The sequence below is a fragment of the Enhydra lutris genome, unplaced genomic scaffold (assembly GCF_002288905.1).
Source record: "Enhydra lutris kenyoni isolate GAN:26980312 unplaced genomic scaffold, ASM228890v2 scaffoldscaffold12, whole genome shotgun sequence".
NCBI lineage: Eukaryota > Metazoa > Chordata > Mammalia > Carnivora > Mustelidae > Enhydra > Enhydra lutris.
Window position 1 is genome coordinate 43,222,267 of NW_019154096.1, and position 21,078 is coordinate 43,243,344.

General features: G+C 41.3%; 1 protein-coding gene across 4 annotated transcripts in view; it reads right to left on the reverse strand.

The window, feature by feature from the left end:
* LOC111144844 (chondroitin sulfate N-acetylgalactosaminyltransferase 2) overlaps nucleotides 1–7,147 on the reverse strand; it is a 42,361-nt gene extending 35,214 nt beyond the window's left edge. For all 4 annotated transcript variants that reach the window (XR_002640437.1, XM_022499382.1, XM_022499385.1 and 1 more), the window contains exon 1: nucleotides 7,108–7,147. The gene's annotated coding sequence lies outside the window, so the exon portion shown is untranslated. The remainder of the gene's footprint in view (nucleotides 1–7,107) is intronic.
* Between the last annotated feature and the right edge of the window lie 13,931 nt (nucleotides 7,148–21,078).

Sequence of the window (21,078 nt, forward strand, 5' to 3'; positions counted from 1 at the left end):
TGGCAAACTGTTTGAACAAACACTTCAAATAAACACATGAAAAAAATGTTCAACACTGTCAAACCACAATGAGATACCATTACATAGAATGGCTAATTTTAGAATGGTTAAAATTAAAAAGTGGGTGTGTTGGTGACAATGTGGAAGAACTAGAACTTTCATATACTGCTGGTGGGAATGTAAAATGGTTTTTAGTTTCCTAACAAGTCAAACATAAGCCTATCATGATTCAATCATTTCAATCCTAGATATTTATCTGAGAAAAATGAAGCATATGTCCATACAAAGACTTGTACACAAATGCTCATAGTAGCTTTAGATGTAACAGCCAAAACCTAGAAACAACACAAATGTTTATCAATAAGTGAATGGATAAATAAACTGTAGTACAGCCGTACTGATACATGCATTATCATGGGTGGATCTCAGTAATTATTCTCAGTGACAGAAGTTCAACAACAGAAGAGTACATATTGTATAATTCCATTTATATAAAGTTCTAGAAAATGTAAGGTAACTTGTAGTGACAGAAAGCAGATAGAGTCAGTGGTTGCCTGGGACCAGATGGGAGTCAGGGAACTGGTAAAAGGAAGCAATTATAAAAGGGCACAAGGAGGGGGGGGGGGGGTTGGGGGGGTGGGGTTATGGACATTGGGGAGGGTATGTGCTATGGTGAGTGCTGTGAAGTGTGTAAACCTGGCGATTCACAGACCTGTACCCCTGGGGACAAAAATATATATGTTTATTAAAAAAATAAATAAATTTAAAGAAAAAAGGGCACAAGGAAACTTTTGGGAGTGATAGATATGATCTATCATTTTGACTGTGGTGATGATTTCACAGATGTATACATATGTTCAAATTATCAAATTATCTATTTTAAATATGTATAGCATATATATGTCAGTTATACCTCAATGAAGCTATTTAAAAAATAAAACCAAATCAGATTTAGTTTTAGTAGTAGCACTGAAGAAGCATTTTTAAGAAAACTCCATTTTGTTCATTAAAAAGATGAGCATGAAGACTTGCTGACTCCCAAGTTTGAACTTAAAAAACAAAATAAGAGGGGCACCTGGTTGGCTAAGTTGGTGGAGTATATGACTCTTGGTCTTGGGGTTATGAGTTTGAGCCCTATGTTGGGTGTAAAGATTACTTAAAAACAAAAAACAAAAACAAAATCAGCAACACCCATTCTCTTAAAGCAGAACTCCTATTACTTTGAAAGTCTCACATCTTTTCTATTTGCCTTGTGATTTTGAGACAACAGAAGAGTGCTAAACACAGTTCATCCTATGATGTTGATCACTACATAACAATATGACCTTTAAGCAGTTTCTACTCAATATTTTTTTTTTAAGATTTTATTTATTTGACAGAGATCACAAGTAGGCAGAGGCAGAGAGAGAGAGAGAGAGAGAGAGAGAGAGAGAGGAAGCAGGCTCCCTGCTGAGCAGAGAGCCCGATGTGGGGCTCGATCCCAGGGTCCTGGGATCATGACCTGAGCCAAAGGCAGAGGCTTTAACCCACTGAGCCACCCAGGCACCCCTCTACTCAATCTTTTGATTCTCTAATATTACAGTACTACTTATACATATTTCATACATCATTTCCATGGTACTTACACTGCAGTGTACCAAAATAACTTCTGTAGTAAGAGTAACTTACTGCCTTTTGCAAAATACAATCCATTTGAATCTATTTACTTTAAAAGTTCTATTCTGTATAATCTTCCTAAATTTCTGCACAGTTTCTTACTATAGTTTTCAAAAACTAAATTTGTAATTTTTAGTTCACTTTTTACACAACGAAAACAAAGTTACAAAATTATTTGGGAAACATAAGCACCGACAGGAAAAACAAAACTTAAAACTTTATGAAGCATCAGTATTTATAAGGAAAGGAATTAGAACCATTTATTTCTTGAGCAATTGATGAGTTACAATGATAAATGGATTTTTAAACATGTCATTGAATAAATGGTTTGCAAGTATTTAGAAATAAAAGTACTGGTCACTAGAAGGTAGTACTCATTAAAAAATATTTGAGTACCTAGTGTGTTAGGTATTGCAATGGACTGAATGCTTCTCTCCCCAGTCCCCATTCATATGTTGAAATCCCAACCCCAATGTGATAATATTAGGGGATGAGGCTTTTGGAAGGCCTCCTTAATGGGATTAGTGCTCTTATGAAAGATATCCCAGAGAATAACATAGCCCTCTTTCTGCCAGAAAGTTGACAGTCCAGAAGAGGGCCCTCATCAGAACTCAACTATGCTGGTGCCTGATCTCAGACTAAAGGAAATAAGTTTCTCTTGTTCATAAGTCAGTCTGTGGTACTTTGTTATAGCTGTCCAAATTGACTAAGATAGACACTGTGTTGGGTGCTAAGAACAAGTAATACCAGATCATTTTGAGAAGTGTTTCTGGGTTAAACTATATTCAAGGTACTCAGATTTCAGCAAAACAAATGACAGAAATATTCATGCTATCAATACAGGCAAAAATGTGTCAAAAGCACAGGAAAAGCAACTAAAAAAGTCAAGTATAATAGCTGTGTAATCTTGGGCATAATACTTAAACCTATCTGGCCTTCATCTATAAAATGAGGTAATTTGTCTGGATAGCCAAGATTTCTTCCAAGATGTTCCATTTCCTTTGATTAAAGATAAACTAAAAATAGACACAAAGACTTTTTGGAGGACAAATTTGATGTAATGCACACGCTTTTTAATCCAGCAATTCACAATTCCATTTTTAAGATTTTAAGATGCTATACTATGGAAATACTCATACTAGTATACAGTCACATGCAGAAGATGTTTACTACTGCTATATGTAACAGCAAAAGAAAAGCAATTTAAAGTCTGTCAATAGAAAGATGAAGTAAACTGCAGACAATCATATAATATTCAGAAAGAATGAGGTAGACCCAGACGTGTTGACACAGATAACACCTATAAAATGGTATTAACAGATTATAAACATTTCTCTTAGTTTGTCTTATTCATGTAATTGACTAAATTCATATATTCCCTCTACCACTTTCTAATTCTTCATTATAGGTAAGTTTTTAAAATCTCTATAAGCTTCAGTTTTCTCATCTGTTGAGCGAGAATAATTATAGAACCAACATTTCAATTATATTATAACAATTATAACAATTAGTCAAGTAAAACAGGACAAGCATTAAGTGCTCAGTAAGTGTTAGGTGTTACTTCACTTATGTAAAGTTTTGTTTTGTTGTTGTTAATGGAGTCAAATGGTCTCTTCCTGAATGACTTCTCTATTTCAGCTTTATTGGAAATAATCCTAATATAAAACTTATTTTCTCAAATAGTCAATTCTTACCAGTTATTTAATAATCCATGTTCTTGTCACTAATTGGAAATCCCACCTTTATCATAAGCAAAATTCCTATACATATGGAGGAGGTCTATTTCTGGCTCTAAATCAGGGGTTAACAAACATTGCAAGTAAACGGCCATGTAGTAAATATCATAACCTCAACCCTGCCTTGGAGCACAAAAGCAGCCACAGAAATCTGTAAATGAGTGAGCATAGTTATATTCCAATGGATACTGAAATTTGAACTACCTATAATTAATGACACAAAGTATTATTCTTCTTTTACTGTTTTGTTTTGAAGCACTTAAAAATATAAAAGCCATTCTTAGGTCACAGGTCATACTAAAATAGGTGAACAGCCATATTTGGCAACTTGTGCTCTGAATCTTTACATTTTCATACACTCTTAAAATTTTGCCCCGACCTTTTTCTTTTTTTTTTTAAGATTTATTTATTTATTTTAGAGAGAATGAGAGAGTGAGCAAGTGCTGGGAGGGGCAGAGGGAGAGGGAAACTCCAGCAAGCAGACTCCTCACTGAGCTTGGGAGGCCAACACGGGGCTTGATCTTACACCCCAAGATCCTGCCCTGAACTGAAACCAAGAGTCAGATGCTTAACTGACTGTGTCACCAGGGGCCCCTATTTTGCCTCCACTTTGAATGACAGGTTGGTTAGGGATGTTTCTTAGTTCAAAATATGTCTCATAAGCACTTTTTAAATAATGTTCCACTGTTATTTAACATTCTATGTTCCAGATTAGAAGACTAAGTGCACACCCGATTTTCACTCCTTTATAGGTAACCATATGTTTCTATTTGGAAACTTATGAGACTGTATATTAATTTACCCATGAGGTTCATAAATTTCATTGCAATGTATCTACTGTGTCTATCAATACTCTTTTAAGACTCTCTGTATGAATGTATGAATGAACTAGACAGTCCATTCATAAACTCAGATACTTCTGAGAGAAATTTCCTTGTTGCTTTCCTTTCTTCTTTTGACATTCTACCATAAGGTGAGAAAGGGAAATCAGGCATCTACTGTTAGCTAGCCAGAAACTCTTAACTTGTGTCACATTTTTCTATAAGCTTGCTGAAAAGGTATACTTACTGATCATTCCCACTACACAGATGAAATGGAGACCAGAGAGGGAAAGGCTGATTTTATGGGCAACACTTTGTCTCCTGATACATCTTTCCGTTTGGCTCTGGATGCCCAAGATTCAGCTTGGATACTCCTACCCTCATGATCTGTAGTTATTTCTCCTCTTCTAATTTCTGTTTCTTCTTGGAACTGCTATGAGATGCTCATTGATTCTTCTGGATCTATTTTCCATGTCATAACTATTTTTTCCTATTTCTACTTTTTAATATTCAAAACTAATTATTTTCAAGGCAGCCTCTATATGTTAAATAGGTATGATGCCCTCCCAAATCTGAGCATACTAATATTAATTTTAAAGTTTTCTTCTATTCCTTACATCAATTCCATTGCTTCAGGTCTAGTTCTACATATCTCTTACATGCTACTAATTTCTGTTGTTTATCCCCATTATAAAGGTATCAGCATCTCAGTATACATGGAAATCACTGTACTTCTGCAGTAAATTCACATTTGTAACTAACCCTATAATGCAATTTTATACTTACACCCAGACTTGTATAGTATGACAACAACAAGATAATTTTTTTAACTTGCAAACCCATGATTTTCAATCCACTTTTTTAGTCACATCATTTTGGTGTTTCATTTCCCTTAACAACCACCAACTTGAGTAACACAGTTACTATCTAAGTGTTATGCAATAAGCTTCAGGGACAGATCGTCACCAGCTCTAACAGACTTATCTAACAGTTAAACAAGTAATCAGAGTCTGGTAGAAGATTGTCACAGATGTGCAACTAAAGAAATAAATAATAATACAGTAATGAATCACTTAAGTCTTGAACTCAAAATAGTTTTGCTTTTTACCAATATTTAATGTTACAGTAGTTAAAATAACAAATTCTACTGAAAAAGAAAGATTCCATGTTGGTTAAAACAATTTTCTGCCTACCGTATGATGGTTATTCCATAGCTGACAGAAATGCACACAGGTGTTCACCAAGAACATTTATAAGAATGTCATAGTATTCTTCAAAATATGTAATAACAGAAACTGGAAACACAAATATCCATCAACAAAAGAATAGTCATGTAGTCATACCAATGGAATATTAACCATCAATAAAAGATAACGAACCACTGATACATGAAACATCATGAGTGACTCTCACAAGCAATGCGCTAAGCATTTTGCATGATTCCATTAACAACAAGCCCAAAACAGACAAAACTAAGAGATGATGACAGAAATTGTAACACTGATTGGGGGCAGGAGTAAAACTTGGAAGAAGCAGAGGGAAACTCCTGGGATGATGGAAATGTTCTGTAAATATAATTTGTTGGTCTAGCTTGTGGTAACACAAGTTAATAAATATATAAAAATCCACTCAGTTGTATAATTAAGATTTAGGTACCTTATGACTTCACATGTATTTTATACCTCAATAAAAAAGTTAAGAAAGAACATAATTTCCAAACTGTCAATATTCAATAAATATTGTAGTCAACCATATTCAGCCATAAATATTGGAAACCCAAAATCCTTTTTATATTCTTTTAGCTGTAAATGATTTTAAACAAATGGTATCAGAATAATAATACAAAATGAAGGTTAGCATTCTGAGTCATAAGATACTTGGTTTCCCATGTCTAAATTTGGGAGCACTGTGCTTTGTTTTGTTAAGATTTTTATTTGTTTGACAGAGAGAGAGAGAGAGAGAGAGACAGCGTGACAGGTAACACAATCCGGGGGAGAGGGAGAAGCATGCTCCCCGCTGAGCAAGGAGACAGATGTGGGGCTCGATCCCAGGACACTGGGATCATGACCTGAGCCAAAGGCAGATGCTTAATGACTGAGCCACCAGGCGCCCTGGAAGCACTGTTTTAATACATTTTTAAAGACAACATTAATTCCACCAGAAATAAAGACCCAGCTCCTGAGAACCTTCAATGAGGTTAAATGTCCAGACGCTGCATATAAATCTCAAGAACAGGCTGAAGGATAAGAGCTTAAGATTTATAATTAAATTTTCGTTCTGCAAATAATGTCATCACCAATAAAAGCATCACTATTGCGTTTACAAATTAATCCTCCGCCCGCTGTTCAGAAATAGCGCAATTTTCCAGATGAAGACTGAAATTGCAAGAAGCTCCCGGTCCTGTAGTCTCCTCCGCCCCACTAATTCTTACACGGATGTGCGTCTTTAAAGGCTCCTGGTTTCTGGCAGATAGAGCGAGGGGCAGCTGTCAACAGACTACTACATTAACGCCATAAAGAGGTAACAGCTGACTACAAAGTTTATACACTGAGAGAAGCATACAGAGTGGTGAGTTAGATTAAAAAAAAAAAAAAAGGTGATAAAAATAAAACACACCCAAACCAACGGTCCTCTGACAGCATCGTTTTCAAAAGAGAACTCAAACCGCTCCGAAAAAACTGTGACTTTTCCTGACACCGCAGCGGCCTCCCGAGGGCTTGTCCGGGAGGCGACCCCATCGGGATAGGGTCCCCCGGCTGGCTCGTCCGTGAAGCCACCCGACCCGGACAAGGACCCACAGCCCTCCGCCCGCGCCCCGACGCCCAGACCAGACTGCCCCGGCCCGAGCCGCCAGAGCCACAGGCAGGCGAGGCCGGGTGGGGCCGGGTACTTACCGCGCTCACCAGTCCGCGCAAGGCCACCGCCGCCCCGCCGCCTTCTCCCCGACCGCGGGCATACACCGGCGGCGCCCAGCGCACAGGGTTTACCACCGCCTCACAGCCCACCACACGCGGCCGCGCAGACGACCGCCACTTCCGGCGCGCGTGAGGAAATGAGGCTGCCGCCACGGCGCGCGCCTGCCCCGCCCCGCCCACACCCAGCGCCGGCAGCCCCGCCCTATCCCCGCCCACTTTCCCGCCCGCGCCCCTTGTCAGGCTTGGGAAACTCAGTAACTGACATACAGTAGTGACTAATCGATTATCTGTTTAAAATATGTGTGTGTGTAGTTCCAGAAACGATTTATAGCGACCGGTAGAGTGCCCCAGGCAGAAAATCGTTCCCGCCGGAACAAGAGTCTACAGGGACGGGAGTACCAGCTCCAGAGGACCACTGACTGCGAGAGGGAGGGACTCAGCCGAGGATGGCAGCGCAGTTCTGCTCGGGACCTCTGTCCTGGGAGCCCGAAGGGGCGAAGAGTGCCTTCGTGGGCACTGAGCTAAGGACTGACAGATCGACAGAGATGTCCCAGCATCCTCAAGGGTGCTAGGCTGCGCTTGATATCCCCAGCGAGGAAGTCCTGAGTTGCCACTGGACCTTTAGCCATTCCATTACTTTGGACGTGGGTGGGTTTCCTTATATGTGAAACGAGGGAGACATTGTGGAAGATGACTTGAGAGCTAACGCTGTATGATTTTAGTGAGTGAAAAAAAGAAAGCCCTCCCCAACATCCCTTCCACTCAACTGCTTATTTCAGAGCATCCCCCAAGGACGCTGCCTTGGAGAGTGATAGCCTGTGCGGGGGGTGGGGGGCGGATATCAGGCAGCACCAGCCCCTGCTTGTGTCTGGGCAGGACACGGAGGTGGTAAGAGTGGCTGTGGGGTCTGCCTCCCACCATGCTCTGCTTTCCTTAGTGGCTACCTTGGCAGGTGACCACACTTAGCCTCTCTTAGCCTGTTTCTTCAGCTGTGTTGTAGGGACAGTAATGATAGCATATGCTTCCTAAGGGTGTTGTGAGTGTTAAATGCAATTTTGTGTTTGATGCGTTTGGCACACTGCCTGACAGGTGGCAGGCAGTTGAAGCTCACTGTCACCATTAAGTACATTAGTTTGAGCAGAAGACTGGGGTGACTATGGGATGCATCCCATAGAAGTGGCATTCCTAGAAGGGAAGATTTGCTCCCAATCACAGCTGTCTTCATTGTATGATGGTCATTGGGATGTCTTTAATACAGATGTTCTCGTCAGATACGTCTTGTGGGAAATCCCACTGGTAAGAGAGTGGATAGCCTACTTCTAAGCCAGGCTTGCTGGATGTCCAGCCTCTTCCTAATTTCAAGGTGTCATTCCTCTCTCATGTCATTTCTGAGCAACTGTAAGCGTTTATAGTTTTAACACTCCTTCCCTCAACCTGGCCCAAGAGTAAATAATTCATCTAGTCATAGATTCCATGGGTCTGGGACCTTGTGAAGATACGGACCATGTCTTTTTCATCTACCACGACTCGGCACGTAAGAAGCATTCAATAAATGTGAATTGAATTGGTTAAAATAAGAACGCACAAGTATCTCTCCCTCATCCAGAATCTATCTCCTTTATCCAGAATCTCAGACCCCTCAAGAGGATGGCATGAATGATTAAGTTTATTGTCATAATTAAGCTTTCTGTACAGATGCCTGATTATGCTCTGGTATGGCAGTCAGCCTTGTGTGAGTCTACTTAGCATAAATTCTCTAATGTTTAAGACTGCCATGGGTGTTTTTGTTCTGTAAACCTGAGGATCCAGCTTGGGAGTGTAAATGCAAATGTAAATTCTTGTGGGAGAATTAGGGAGTGGGTACAGAGCACAACATTGGTGAATTTAAGAGGATAAGCCAGAAGTACTTTAAATATTTAAGGTGTTATTGCAAGTAAATATAAATGGCAGTCCATTGAACTGTCAGGGGATTATGTTCCCAGGCTGGCAACTTTGAAGCCCTCCATCCCACTCTAAGTTACTACATATTGTTAGTTAAGACGTTGTAATCAGCCTATGCCTGACATTCCTGCTGATGAACCTTAGGAAGTCTACAGAAAAAGGAGTATGTGGACTTTGTCCTCCAGTATCATATCCAATAACAGCAAATGCTTAGGCTGTTTTCTTTTTCTGCTGCCCCTACAGACTTTAAATTGGATGAGACTATCTGCTCCCCTAGGGCAGGGACATGGCCTCTCCTTTTCTCTCAAGCACTCCTAAGCCAGGCACAGGGCCTGACCCATTATATGTGCTCACTGCATACCCACAGATGCATGAATGCCTGAATACTGGTGAATTCTACAGCTCTAACTTTCCTCTAGTCGGGGCCAAGTAATAGCAAGATAAGTCTCTACTTCCACTAATCAGATGCAAAAAAATCCTCACCTTCCATTGTGCTGCAGTGCACAGTTAAACATTTACACAGTTAAACATAAACACAGTTAAACATCCCTTCCACGTTAAACATTCTATTTTTTGTCTACCTCCACTAGCCTTATAAGTGTTGGGTTTTCTTTTTTATTTATAGCATTTGTTTTTCTTCCTTTGTCCTACACTTTCCTTACTGATCATGCTGTGTAGCCACGTGTGGCATAGGCTGCATTCAGCAGCAGGTGCGTCTCCCAGTTTTAACCCTTCTAATCCTATTGACATCCCTGTGGAGTAGGTTACAGTCCTCAGTTTACCATGGAGAAAACAGAAACTCAGAGAGGAAACTGCAGAGGCTCACCCAGGACAGGAACAGACCTGAAGTTGAAGCAGTGTGGTTAGGGTTAGCAGTCATGTCTTGTACACTGCTGGTTGGATTCTTCATTAGCATTGTTGTCTTTAAAATAATTGAGGTTCTGCCATCAATGGATTTAAATTGTTAGCTTTTTATTATTTTTTGAATTGCTAAATCAAATACTAAATGCATGTAATTTAAATTTGGAGAGACAATAATGCATAATTCAAGTTCTGTGGCAGATAATGGGTGATACAAATAAAATAAGTAGTTCCAATGAGAAAAATACAAAAGTACTGTTGTGGTATAGTAATATCAGAAGAATAGAGTTTTTTCCCCAAGAATCTCCACTCTGAGGTGGTGGTGCCTGCTGCTCCTTCTTCTTCTCCTTCTCCTTCTAACTATAAAGCTTTCCCACTCCCCTAACCTGCTTTTGAGCTCTTGCCAAATGGAAGTGATGAGGGCTGACTCCCTTGCTATATAGCAAGCTCTGAAGAGCCTTTGCCTATTCTCATTGGGCCATTTTTGTTTCCATAGTTTCCTTAATGGGGCCACCAAGCTATGGCCTTCATTGCTTATTGCCTCACACCATAGCCTTCACTCAGGCATGGTATTCACAGAGGCCCCTTGTGCCCTGTTGTTCTTGGTTTATCAAGTCTATAAGAATATGGCAAATTGGCATCGGGTCTGACCTCTGCTTGCTTTGCCTTGAGTTCCTTGGCTATTAATTCTCAGTTTGGGAATCTGGTTTTGTTATTGATTCCCATTTATTTGGAATCTTTGATGGAATCAGTCCATTCCCTTCATCCGCTTTTGCTGTCTTTTATGTTACTGTTTTGCCTGCTTTCTAAAAGTTTGTTTAACATATGGAGAATCATAGGGCAGAACGCTGGCATAGGCCCTAGAACACTGTTGCTCAAGTTGGTTCACAGACCTGAGTTTGGGGTTCTCTCTAGACCAGCGTCCATTTTCACATGGTATTCTCCCCTGTGTCTTCCTTGTGTCCAAATTTCCCTCTCCTTATTAGGGTACCAATCATTGGATTAGGGGCCCCCATAGTGCAATATGACTTCATCCACAAAGACCCTATTTTCAAATTAGGGCAAATTCACAGGCTGTGGAATTACAGACTTGAACATAATCTTTTGGGGGGTCAATTCTACCCACTATAGATGGCAACCTTTTCAATTTCTGGTAGATTCAGGTGCCACTCTTTCTGAATTAAACCCTGCCACTTTTGCTCAATCTTTTCCTGGGAGTAAAAATATGGCATATGGAAAGCATTTCAAATAACCCACAGATTTCCTCTGTTTCCTGAATGGTTAACTGTAAGCATTGAGCCTTTGATTGCCAACACTTACAATAAGAGATTCTCTCCTCTGGGAGCCCAGATATGAACAGGCTTTCTAGAACCTGTGGGTGGCTCCTCAAAGGTCTCCTTCCCTAGACATCTGAGACAGGAGAAAGCCCTTTTGCCTGTTTGTGCAAGAGCAATCTGGACAAGCCCTTGGAGTTCCATGGGAACTATCCAAAACCCATCACTTACTGTAGCCTTCCCTTGACATGCTGTAAAGACTTATTTCCCCAGTGTTAGGGCAAGTGCTCAGCTACAAAATTTGCTGATGCTTCTGCTGAGCTAGTTCCAAGCTCCTTGCTTGACCTCATGATTCTTCCTGAAATAGAGACATTACTATTGACTGGAAACACAGTACTTCTCAGCCACTGATTAAACTCTTATGAAATTCTATTATTCTCTCCCTCTCAAGTCCTACTTACTGCTATAACACCCTGAATCCAGGCACTCTCCTTCCTCTATCAGAAGAAGGGAAGCCTATTGCTGATAATTTGATAATCAGATAATTTGAGAACTCTCTGTACCTTACTCATATGTTAATTATAGTCTCATATTGAGAACCCTGAGCTAATCCTGTTTGCTGATGAATCATTCTTGAAGCTGGAAGTTATCAAGCAGCATATACTATCATTAATTGAAGAGCTCCTTTAGAATATAGTCTTCTCCTGAGATAAAATCAGTCCAAATGGCAGAATATATGGCATTTACTAGAGCTTGTTAACTAGCCAAAGACTAGAGAGTAAACATATATATAGACAGGAAATAGGCTTTTGGAGTACTACACAACTTTAGGATGCTAGAACCCCCACAAAAATGGACAGCAAGTTAAGCAGTTTTTAGATGCACTCTACTTACTGCAAAGGTGGCTATTATGAAGTTCGAGAACCATGCAAAAAGAGACAAGGTTGAAGCTCAAGCAAACACTCCAGATCATCATGCCAAACAGCTAAATTTCTCCCTGAAACTACTCATAGAGCACAAGTTGATTACTACCTTAAAGCAACACTGAAAGAGCTGTAAATAGACAGTTGCATTGTTTTAAATTTCATGTGGGTTAGTCATGGTGTGTGCCCTTCCTAATATTATACTTGAATCAGTGACATAGGGAAGGTGGGGCAGGCAATACAGTACCTTAAGAGCAAAAGCTACCTCGTGACCTATATGGGATTTATTCTTGGCCTGGGTTATTAGGGTTCTGGGTTCAAAGCATCTTACAGGGGTTATTAATTGTTCTTGTTCTTGTCATAGTGGTCGTGATACTGGTCCACTGCATTCTATCCAGGGTCTGAAATGCTTCTGCACAGATCACATGATCTCCATGATGCTACAACAGAAAGGTTGAGGAGACCTCATGGTACAGTTGGCCATAGAGATGACTGGACAATCGATCTCAGAGTGGCGAAGATCTGGATTTCTAGACTTCCCTGAATTCTCCAACTTCTCACAAGCAAGCAAATGATCAGAAAGGAGGACTGAGTCTGAATATGCAAACAGACAATGATCGGACCACATGTAAACTGAGAAACTCTGACCCACACCTCTGCAGGAACCAGTCCAGAATGGTCAGGGCTGGTCCAGTTTTCCCACTTTTGTTATTTCCAAATCAGGACCAACCAGAGAAAGCCAAGTACATTCCCAAAGCCAATCTCATAAGATGCCTGGCTTCTAGGTAGCCTACCTCCAGCTTCCCCATGCCAACAACCTCCAGTCACAACATGCCTGAAGCCTCCCTCCCTCACCTCCTTTTTAAACTATAAATCTTTTCCCTCCTCTGCCTGCCTTACATTTCTTTTAAAAGCAAGTGATGGTGGTTGACTCCCTCACTATAGCAAGTCCAGAATAAACAACCTCTGTTCATTCTCATTTGAACGGTCTTTACTTGCTTCTGTGAAACTAAAGATTATAGGTAATTGGACTTCTCTTAAAAAAATACAATTTTCTACCACAATTCTTCTTTTACTTCTTTCAATGACTACCTTATGAGAGACCAGAACCCTTGCATCCTTGGTGTCATTCATTTTCTTAAAAATAATTTCTGATAATCTCTTCTTTCCATATACTTAGGAAGTCCCCCAGACCCTTGGCATGCACCTGGCCTGCCAGGCCTTGTGGCCACAGAGCCTCCAGGAAAATTTTTAAGCTCTTTAAAACTCTTAAGAGGCACAAAGCATGCAGCACATCATAGGCCCTTGGTGGGAGAAATGTCTGAAGACAGGCTGTGATGCAGGTACCGTGCGGACTCTCTGCAGCCCTCCAGGCAAAGTCCCTTGCCTCAGGTAGCAAGAGGCAACCTCACATACTTCCTTCTCTAGGACTAGACCCTTTCCAGCCCACAGGAATGACTTTCCTCCAAGGGGTGAATGACATGCGCAGAAAAGGACCGGCAGTGGTGACAAACAGGAGCAATGAAAAAGCATATGACTTACCCTGGCACTGCTTACAAAATTGACCAAGATAAACAGAAACAAGGACACTTAAAATGAACATAACATTTTTATTCATGAACTTGACCCTTTTCACGGTAAATATTGCTTGTGTATGCAATATCAAAATTATTTCCTTTTCAAAAAAATTTTTTGGGTATTTTTTTAGTTTTGGAAGGTACTTACCTTGCCTGTTCACACTAAATTTGAACATGAATTTCTCAGTGTCCTCTGAAAGGATGCAGGATTATGGCGCCTCCTGGTGTGGACTATAGAACTCCTGAACTCACAGTGCTTGGGGTGGTCTCAGGTTGTGACTCCTTCCATGCTGCCTGGCCCGGTTCCCTGTGACACTGATGTTCCTGTAGTCACCATGTTCCTGTCGATGGCCTCCCTGTCACTCTCTGGGCCCAGGCTCTGGTTGAGAGGTGTTGGTTGGCCAGGTACTGTGATTTGCACATCCCAGAAACACCTGCAAAAATATCTCATCGCTTGACACAACCATGAAAACCTGAGTGGCAAAGATAAACCGTGATTTCTTCTGGGCACTCATAGTGCCCCCTAACCCTGGGCATGAGGCATGTTCTCTCTGCCATCACACCGCTGCCCAGCCAGCCCTGGCTGCAGATGGGGAGAGGGGTTTCAAATGGAAAGATTCTCCACATGGAGGTGCTGATTTTTCGTGATGTCAGCTAAGAATCCTTCCTATGAATCCCTACAGTTTTAAAGGGGCCATCAAGAGTGCTGCCTGTGGAGGAGAGACGAGAACAGAAGAGTCCCAGCGGAGAGGGCTGTTTTCTGTTCATACGAGGGCAAGAGCTGTGGATAAGCTCCACACATATCTTCATGCCAAAAGGATGAGGAAACCCCCACCTCCCCACGCCGCCCCGCCCTGCTGCTGAACGTGGACTTCAGATCAATGCTATGTCTTTCCGGGGCCACAGAACCAAAGGTTTCTTAGGCACCTTCTAGAACCACCCTAAAATGTTACCGGCTAAATATCCTACATGTGAATATGCTCAAAGGAGAATTCACCAGGGGACATATACTTCATTTATAGGGGAAGCCTATGCTTTTCTTCTGAATTTTCTTTTATATATAAAGTATTTGTCCATGCCCTGTTCTCAGACATTATCTTCAACTAAATTTCCACCCTTAAAATAAGCTGGCCTTATGGTGGGAAAGCATCCTGTGTGGAAGTTGGTGGAGAAATGTGCTTTTTAATACAAATAAACCAAACACACACACACACACACACACACACACACACACACACACACACTCCTGATGGAAGTTCAAAGCTCTTGTAAAAGGGGCTTTTAGTATTTTAGTATTAGCTTTTCTCAGCATGGGTTTCTAAACATTCAGAGGAAAAGGCTGTAACAAATAGCCCACTTTACAAATTATATTTACTTCCAGTTCCCGTGAACCAGATTGAACGAGGACACCAAGAGCAGAAATGGGTCCCAAGGGCCAGGAGCTGGAGCTCCGAGGGCCAGGAGCAGCTCATGCATGCGTGTGTGTGTGTGTGTGTGTGTGTGTGTGTTCACACACGCACATGTGTGTGGGGAACAACACGGGCCCTCGGCACCTAGTACACAACACAACCATGAATCAGATTTATGTTGGTAACAGCTTGTGTTTGTCAACTGACCTACCGGCTCCCTGCCAGGCATTTGAGGAGGAGTTCAGAGAGTGCCTGCCTAACCCAACAGGACTTCCACAGAAGCATTTAGTCTTTTAACCTTCATAGTGGCTCAGAATGTTTCCTCTGACTGCAGTGGGCCTACAACTATGGGTATGCGTTTTACACCCTCTCTCATACACCTGTCCAACTCCAGCTTCAAGAAATAAACCACATTTGCTAGAGAACCGCAGATACCTGAACTCGACATGGCTGCTGCTCTATTTCAGGGAAGGAAACATGAAGGAAAAAGTTTCCTGAAGGGTGGGATAAGGGGAGTTTTAACAGTTACCACAAATGTACCTATTCACATACATATTGTGTAAGACAAGTCAAAGGTACCACCGAGCACCTCCTAGTTCTTTGAGCATTGTTACTTCCCCAGGGGTGACAACAACAGATTTCCTTGTAATATTTCAATCTTTACACGGAAACATCAAAATCAGGAACCTGATGTTTCCAACGAGGGAGTTAAAGAGAGAAAAGAAGTTTACGCCTTTTATGATACATGATTTTATTTGTATAACTGAAATTATTTCCTTAGTCACCTTGATTACAAAAGCAAATTAACATGATATGGCTTAATAACCTTTCATAAATAGATTTTACAAATTTTAATAACTGACAGATTGCTACTTAATACTCCATAATACTTAATACTTAGTAACTTTGGTGTATATGCATACGAAATTTGTCTGGAAGGACTAGTAAGTAGGAATACTTTTAAAATTCAGGAATAGACAATTAGATAACTGGTCAAGGGTCAGTTCCCCATCACTGGGTCAGCCAGTTAGACCTGGAGTTCTCACCCTGCCAAGGACTAACCTACGGTGGCAACTCACACTTATTGAGTAGGTATTTTTAACAATTTGAGAAAGCTTATTCTTTTTTCTGCATTTAAGAAGACTACCATTAAGCACATCTGAAAACCAAAAGTTGACCACAGCTAGATATTTGTGAAAGAACTTACCACAGTGTGTCTGGAAAACGGCCTCAACTAAAGCCAGGTCACATCTTCAGTAAGTGTTTTTCCAGCTCTCTCTCTCTGGGTTTGTGTGCACACTCATACACACACACACACACACACACACACACACACACCCATGAGGCTCTGATACATACTCACCCAACCTACAAAAATGCCCTAACTTTACTGCTTTTGTGAAATGCCTCTAAGATACAGTATTTGGATGAGACACTGTCTTCATCGGGCTTTAAGTCGGAAGACCAGGCAGGGTGTTGGTCACCGAGCCTCTCTGGCGAAGGTGCAGACAGAAGAGCTGCTGGGGACTTCCCGATAGCCACCCCCACAAGATGGAAGGAGTGCTGAGTGTCCGTGACCACAAACAAGCCGTGAAGAATGACAAGAAGCTTATGAGTCATGATCAGAATCTAGTAAACAGAACTGTCCTGCTAGAGCAGCATCGTGTTACAAACACAGAAAAGAGTGGATGCACATACCTTTTCACACAAGCTCTATGAGAGCCAAAACATTGTCTTTTCCACATCAGAACTGTAATTAGAGGTGTAGCAGTCCTTGGCCATTGTCAGCCTTACTTCTAACACAGCTAGCTTGACGGTCCCTTTTAGACTGAGCCTAGCCCCACCCACTCCTGCTGTGTGAGATGAGCCCCTGCTTTCCGGCACCAGATGTGTGGTGTGCTGACGGCTGGCAGGCTGGCAGCAGTGGAATTCACGGCGGCCAAGTCAGCAATCCCTTCGACCGGAGGCCACTCAAACGCCCCTTTGCTTCATACCGTTCTCGTCAGGGGGCAGTGATTACTCAGTGATGGGGACTGAAGTGTCTGGTGAGCCCTCTCCCCTCACACCACCCCTCTACATCGCAAATATGGCAGCCAATCTCTCCATTGTGCTACATTTAAGAATCATTTAAATCATGATAAAAATCAAATGTCTTCCTAAGAAATGGTGCCATGATCTAAAAAACCATTCTTAAGATCTCAAACGTTGAGTGGAGGCCCTTCCCGAGGTCCCCTCATCCCCTCCAGCCCTGGAGGGTGTTGGGGGCGGGGAGACTTTGACCTCACTCTAAGGCCTTGCTGGGCTCTTGTTCTGAACAAGCACATGTCGTTTGGGTCAGGTTTTTAAAATTTATTTATTTTTCCTGTTGCCCTTCTGTTGTGTGTGTGCTTTGTGTTTAAACCTTGGTGCCCTGTTTGGCGGCAACCAGAAAAATCAGACAGCTCAGGTAGTGAGCGTGGGACCCACATGTGTGAGCAGAGAGTGTGTGGTTGTCCCTGGTGAACACGGGCCAACACAGGGTGCTGCTGAGGGCCAAAGAGGATGGACTAAAAAAAGGCTGGACTCGCAACTTGGGTCCAGTGGCTATGTCTGCCAGGAGGGAAAATCACCAGCCAGTGTCAAGTGTACAAAGGAGGGGCCGGCAGACTTTCCGTTCTCGGTATGTTTCTTCCCCTTGGGAGCCCATTACCTTTCCCAAAGAAATGTTAACTATCAAATGCGTCCGTTAATTGTGCCGCTGAGGGTGAAACCATCCAGTTAGCATATACACTATCATTTGCATATCTTGGACACACAGTGTTAGTGCCATCAGCTCGCGTGAGTGGTACAGGACTCTCTTCAGGCCAGTTCGGGTCTGACATGCCTAAAAATGAAAACAGATCATTTGTTCTGCACTGAAGAACCAACACTTCATGTGCAAACAGTAAGGCCTTGGCAAAACTCCCTTTGAGGTTCAAACCAAACTTTCTAGTTTCTGTGCCAATTACACGAATGTTTTCATGCTCCAGCTTTCCAAAAACAAGGTTACATTTTTGGGGGAAAGATCACATGCTCTCTTGGTAACTGGAACATAACAGAAACTGCCAATTTTGCCTTTTTATGAGCTTCAAACTCCGAAATCTGATATAAATATCTGTTGACCTATTTCAGTCTTTTTTCTAAGGCAGCATAAAACATTGGTGAGTTTAAAGGGCTTACTGCAGTGGGGAAGCTTCTATAAAAAGTTCTCTAATGTAAGAAGCCTACTCGTCTTCCATCCAAGCCCACCACGGAGGACAGAATCTTCCAAATCAAGGGTGCACACGGGCGAGCCCCACAGCGTCGGCAGGACAAATGGCGTGTAGCACTAGACCCAAAGCCAGCAAGGAATCAGTGACTCAGGAGGCATGCAAAAGGAACAATCTCGGCCGAAAAATGTTTCAAACTCCCAGATTTAAAAACAGTCAATGATTAAGTTAGAAAACACAAAAATTTTCAAGTATTTAATTAAAGACAAAAGAAGGAGTTTTGGCAAGAACCGTATTTACTGTCCATTGCAAGACCACAGCACCACAGACTACGTTCTTTCAAAAGCATTTGCTCCAGCTTTTAGCACTGACTTTGTAAGTGACAACTGTTAGGACAGTGTGTGATGCAAAGGATGTGAAAACAGGAGTCTGCACGTATCCTCCCTGGCCGTGGGCATGTGGGCGGGGCTCGGACTGGGTTGGCCACTGCTTCCCAGTACTGAGTGGCCTCTGAGAGCCACCTACCCGTCCACGTGGGGTCTGTGCCCTCAATGCAGTCAGGGTGGCTCGGACTGGGTTGGCCACTGCTTCCCAGTACTGAGTGGCCTCTGAGAGCCACCTACCCGTCCACGTGGGGTCTGTGCCCTCAATGCAGTCAGGGTGGCGGGGAGGGTATGTGCTATGGTGAGTGCTGTGAAGTGTGTAAACCTGGCGATTCACAGACCTGTACCCCTGGGGACAAAAATATATATGTTTATTAAAAAAATAAATAAATTTAAAGAAAAAAGGGCACAAGGAAACTTTTGGGAGTGATAGATATGATCTATCATTTTGACTGTGGTGATGATTTCACAGATGTATACATATGTTCAAATTATCAAATTATCTATTTTAAATATGTATAGCATATATATGTCAGTTATACCTCAATGAAGCTATTTAAAAAATAAAACCAAATCAGATTTAGTTTTAGTAGTAGCACTGAAGAAGCATTTTTAAGAAAACTCCATTTTGTTCATTAAAAAGATGAGCATGAAGACTTGCTGACTCCCAAGTTTGAACTTAAAAAACAAAATAAGAGGGGCACCTGGTTGGCTAAGTTGGTGGAGTATATGACTCTTGGTCTTGGGGTTATGAGTTTGAGCCCTATGTTGGGTGTAAAGATTACTTAAAAACAAAAAACAAAAACAAAATCAGCAACACCCATTCTCTTAAAGCAGAACTCCTATTACTTTGAAAGTCTCACATCTTTTCTATTTGCCTTGTGATTTTGAGACAACAGAAGAGTGCTAAACACAGTTCATCCTATGATGTTGATCACTACATAACAATATGACCTTTAAGCAGTTTCTACTCAATATTTTTTTTTTAAGATTTTATTTATTTGACAGAGATCACAAGTAGGCAGAGGCAGAGAGAGAGAGAGAGAGAGAGAGAGAGAGAGAGGAAGCAGGCTCCCTGCTGAGCAGAGAGCCCGATGTGGGGCTCGATCCCAGGGTCCTGGGATCATGACCTGAGCCAAAGGCAGAGGCTTTAACCCACTGAGCCACCCAGGCACCCCTCTACTCAATCTTTTGATTCTCTAATATTACAGTACTACTTATACATATTTCATACATCATTTCCATGGTACTTACACTGCAGTGTACCAAAATAACTTCTGTAGTAAGAGTAACTTACTGCCTTTTGCAAAATACAATCCATTTGAATCTATTTACTTTAAAAGTTCTATTCTGTATAATCTTCCTAAATTTCTGCACAGTTTCTTACTATAGTTTTCAAAAACTAAATTTGTAATTTTTAGTTCACTTTTTACACAACGAAAACAAAGTTACAAAATTATTTGGGAAACATAAGCACCGACAGGAAAAACAAAACTTAAAACTTTATGAAGCATCAGTATTTATAAGGAAAGGAATTAGAACCATTTATTTCTTGAGCAATTGATGAGTTACAATGATAAATGGATTTTTAAACATGTCATTGAATAAATGGTTTGCAAGTATTTAGAAATAAAAGTACTGGTCACTAGAAGGTAGTACTCATTAAAAAATATTTGAGTACCTAGTGTGTTAGGTATTGCAATGGACTGAATGCTTCTCTCCCCAGTCCCCATTCATATGTTGAAATCCCAACCCCAATGTGATAATATTAGGGGATGAGGCTTTTGGAAGGCCTCCTTAATGGGATTAGTGCTCTTATGAAAGATATCCCAGAGAATAACATAGCCCTCTTTCTGCCAGAAAGTTGACAGTCCAGAAGAGGGCCCTCATCAGAACTCAACTATGCTGGTGCCTGATCTCAGACTAAAGGAAATAAGTTTCTCTTGTTCATAAGTCAGTCTGTGGTACTTTGTTATAGCTGTCCAAATTGACTAAGATAGACACTGTGTTGGGTGCTAAGAACAAGTAATACCAGATCATTTTGAGAAGTGTTTCTGGGTTAAACTATATTCAAGGTACTCAGATTTCAGCAAAACAAATGACAGAAATATTCATGCTATCAATACAGGCAAAAATGTGTCAAAAGCACAGGAAAAGCAACTAAAAAAGTCAAGTATAATAGCTGTGTAATCTTGGGCATAATACTTAAACCTATCTGGCCTTCATCTATAAAATGAGGTAATTTGTCTGGATAGCCAAGATTTCTTCCAAGATGTTCCATTTCCTTTGATTAAAGATAAACTAAAAATAGACACAAAGACTTTTTGGAGGACAAATTTGATGTAATGCACACGC